Source organism: Psammomys obesus, unplaced genomic scaffold (genome assembly GCF_907164565.1).
Source record: "Psammomys obesus unplaced genomic scaffold, mPsaObe1.curated_primary_1811, whole genome shotgun sequence".
In the NCBI taxonomy this organism is placed as follows: Eukaryota; Metazoa; Chordata; class Mammalia; order Rodentia; family Muridae; genus Psammomys; species Psammomys obesus.
The window spans coordinates 2,760,169-2,764,740 of NW_026590571.1; positions in this window are offsets into that span (position 1 = coordinate 2,760,169).

A 4,572-nucleotide genomic window follows, 5' to 3' on the forward strand; every position below is an offset into this window, starting at 1 on the left:
TTTCTCTACTTCCTGGATGTTGTAGAAGTTACTGTGGGCTCTTCAGTTGATGGGACTGGAATATCTCCCTTGATTCAGGGTGACTCCTGTTTTCTCAGACACAAGGAGAATAGTTGTTGAAAATCAGTTATGGGTGAGCCCAGCCCAGGGACTGCTCCAGAAAACGCAAAATCTATGTTTGTTTGCTTGGTTGTTTTTTTTGTTTCGTTTTGTTTTGTTTTGTTTTGGGGGGGTATCTGTCTGCTTGGAATATAAAGGGCTGTTTGATAGCTGTGTTATTTCAGGGCAGGCACAAAAAGATGAGGAAGAAAAAATTCCTATCTAAAAAGGGTAAGATTTGTGCCTCTTTAAAAGCATGGTGGTGCATGCCTTTAATCCCAGGATTCAGAGATAGAGGCAAGTGGATCTCTCTGAGTTCGAGGCTAGCTTGGTCTACAGAGTGAGTTCCAGTGACAGAATAGCCAGAGCTACATAGTGAGACCCCGCCTAAATAAATAAATAAATAAATAAATAAATAAATAAATAAATAAATAAATAGATGAGGTAAAGCCCCAAGAAGACAACAACAAAAAGAGACAAGAGTATCTACAGCCTAAAGAGAGAAACATCTGGGCATTCCATGGTATTCCACTCATCACTTCTAACATCTGGATTCTTCTTTGTGGGTCTTACCAGTGCAAGATGCTGGCAGTGCAAGATGCTGGCAGCCCTGATCAGGGGTCTAAGGTTACTAGCTTTCCATGTGCTTTGGAACCAGCTTGTGGAACTATGACATTCCACGGCTAGAACCCTAAGCAGGTTTCTAGTTGATGGATGTCTGGTTTAACCATGTCAGCATATGTGCCCATTCCACATCAGTAATATGGATAAGAGAACTCAAGCAATGATAAAACTTGGGCCCTAAAAAGAGTTTGCCTAAGTATTTGCAAAATAATGGCTCAGTGGTTAAAAACACTCACCAGCTTGGCAGTGGTGGTGCATGCCTTTAATCCCAGCATTCAGGAGGTAGAAGCAGGTAGATCTCTGAGTTCTAGGAGAGCCAAGGCTACACAGAGAAACCCTGTCTTGAAAACAAAAAAACACCCATTATAGGATTAGAGACATTGCTCAGTAGTTAAGAGCACTGACTGCTTTTCCAGAGGACCTGGATTCAATTCCCAACACCCACATGGCAGCTCACAACTGTCTTTAACTCCAGGATCCAATACCCTCATTCAGAAATATATGCAGGCAAAACACCAATGCACATTAGGTAGGTAGGTAGACAGATGAAAGAGCAGCTCTTCCAGAGGACCTAGGTTCAATTCCCAGCACCCACATGGCAGCTCACAACTGTCTCTAGGAGGATCCAACACCTTCACACAGACTATATGCAGGCAAAACACCAATGCACGTTAAATAGATAAATAAACAAGCACTTATTACTAAATTCCCAGAACCCACATGGTGGCTTACAACCTTGCAGAGGATCTAACTCCTTTCTGACCTTTGTAGCCACCAAGCATGTACATGTTATAAATAAATAAATCTTTAAAAAAAAAATCAGGTCCTTGACCAAGCTGCAACAGTATGCAACCATATTCCCAAACTGCTTGAATCACAAATTCAAGTCTAGCTGGTAATGCCAGCACTCTGGGAGGCAGAAGCAGGTGGACCTCTGTGAGTTCGAGGCCAACCTGGACTAGTCCAGGACAGCTACGGCTACATAGAGGAGCCTTGTTTGGGGGGGGGGGGCAAAAAATACAACTCTAGCCTGGGCTACCAAGTAAAAATCTCTCAAAAAGGTAATCAGTGGGCTGAAGAGATGGCTCAGAGGTTAAGACAACTGGCTGTTCTTCCAAAGATCCTGAGTTCAATTCCCACCAACCACATGGAATCTACAGGTGAAATCCGGTAGCCTCTTCTAGCAGAACACTATATTTAAAAAAAAAAAGGCAGCCCAATTTCCTCAATCAGAATATGTAGTTTTCCCATAAGGTAACTGTCCTCTACTAGGGATATTATGGGTGACTGATGGATAAGCTAATTAGAGTTCCCAAGCAATGACCTTGCTGTGCCAAAAGTTATGCTGCCAGAGATGAAGAGACACCAGGGAAAGCATCTTCTTATCTGCTCCTCTCATCCCCCAGATTACCATGTGAAGTTGAGGATGGCTCTTAAAAGGTTCTTATCATCCTGAAGTATTGGTAGAGAAGGAATAGTCACTTGAAAAGCAGGACAAACTATCTTATTGTGTCCAGGGTATTCAAATACTATGGGTGTACCAAGTGTATACCATGAACAAGGGGCTGGACCCTTTGGAAGCCGTCCATAATATGAAAGTATAAGGGCTTTCTGGAGACCTTATGTGTTTCTTTTCTCAGTAACTAGCTGATACCCTACAGGGTATGTTGTATTATTCTGATTTTATCAATCTTTCAAACACTTTAATTTTGTTTTGTGTTGAGACAGGGTCTTTCTATATAGCTCTGGCTGGCCTCAAACTCAGAAAGTCTCCTGCCTCTACCTCCTGAGTGCTGGGATTAAAAGTATGTGCCACCATGTTCGGCTTTAATGTTAATTTTATGTGTATGGGTGGGTGTTTTGCCTGCATGTATGTATGTCTATGCACCACTTGTGTGCCTGAAGTTTGCAGAGGATAGAAAATGGCATCAGATCCCCTGAAACTGGATACAGATGGTTGTGAATTCCCATTTGGGTGCTGGGAATGAAAACCAGGCCTTCTGGGAGAGCAACCAGTACTCTTGTTTCATTGTTTTGTTTTGTTTGAGACAGGGTTTCTTTGTATATTCTTGGCTGTCCTGGAACTAGCTCTGTAGAGCAGGCTGGTCTTAAGCTTACAGAGATCCATCTGCCTCCAGAATACTAGGATTAAAAGCATGCACCACCACCATCCAGTACTCTTAAGACAATGAGCCATCTGATATTTAAAGTCAGTTCTGTGTATGGCAACTTGGAACCAATGAGCTAGACACAGTGGCACACGCCTTTAATCCTAGCACTTGGGGAGGCAAAGGGAGGTGGAGTTTGAGGCCAACCTGGTCTACAAAGCAAGTAAGTCCAGGACAGCCAAGGCTACACAGAAAAACCCTGTCTCAAAAAAAGAAAAAAAATGCCAATGGGTCCATTCTTTGAACAGGAAGCTTCAGCTCTGAAAGGCAGAAACCTCTATTCTTTCTCTAAGATGCCTGGTCCATTCCAATATAGGAAATTATATATATTGCTGAAACTACCACTAGAGAAACTTCAGAGGAAAATACGGGTTCCAGGGCTGATCTTCAAAAGAGGGCTTAGTGGGTAAAGGCTACCAAGCCTGATAAGTTCAGTTTGATCCCCAGGACCCACATGGTGGAAAGAGAAAACTGACTCATGTAAGTAAGCTGTGCTCTGACCTCTACATGTACTTCTCCCACCCCCCAAAACAAACAAACAAAATGAATAAATTAATATAATAAAAATATTTTCTTAGAGGCAGGCATGGTGGCATATGCCGTTAATATCAGCACTTGGGAGGCAGAGGTAGGCAGATCTCTGAGCTCAAGGCCAGTCTGGTCTACAAAGTGAGTTACAGGATAGCCAGGGCTATACAGAGAAACCCTGTCTCAAAAAAAGACCCATTATTATATAATATATGAAAAACAGATTACAGAAATTGTAGTACAGCTCTAAGACCCATGAGAGCATAAAAAAAGTCTTTTTTTTAAACATGTCTTTTTAAAAATTCAATTAAAAACTATTTGCTTTTAATGCATTGGTGTTTTGCCTGCATGTCTGTCTGTGTGACAGTGTCAGATCCCTCAGAATTGGAGTTATAGCCAGTTGTGAACTGTGGGTGCTGGGAGTTGAAACTTGGTCCTTCAGGAAAAGCAGCCAGTGTTCTTAACCACTGAGCCATCTCTCCAGCCCCACAGAAGGCAGTCTTCAACTGACAATGTGTTTTGAGAGATAGATGCCTAGAGGCAAATACAGTCTGGGCTAGGGAAATGGAAATGCATTATGGCTCTTCTTACCTTCTCTCCATGATGCCTTGGAAAACTCTTTGCCCGCTCTCTCCTACTGAAGAAATTATCCAGACCCCAAGTACAGATGTCTAGACAGCTCCTGTGAAGATAGCAACCATCCTAGGAGAAGAAATGGGCAGCCAGGAGCCATCAGTCTTCTGGATGCCAGGACCACTGGATATTCTGAAGGAGACTACCTCCTTTCAGCATGGTTTTCTTCCAAGGGTTTAATGATTACTCCTTACTAGAAGCCTTGCAGGTGTTACGAGAGCAGGCATGAGTAATAACTACTTCTGTGGTACTAGGGGCCATACAGTCTGGCACATCCCTCACACTTTTATCCACCCCCTGAAGTCCAGGTAAGTGAACAGGGGGAGTATGGTTTCAGCCTTCCTCAATGCATTTTGCCAGCTAAAGTAGCAAGTAACTTCAGTTAATTTGAGCTCATCACGAAAATATAGATAGTAAGTCGGTGAAACTATTGGCAGAGAAAAATAGGCTGGAAGTATCAGCTATTTCTAAAAGTGTAACAAGTAACTTCCAAACTTAGCAGCTCAAAACAAGGATTTAT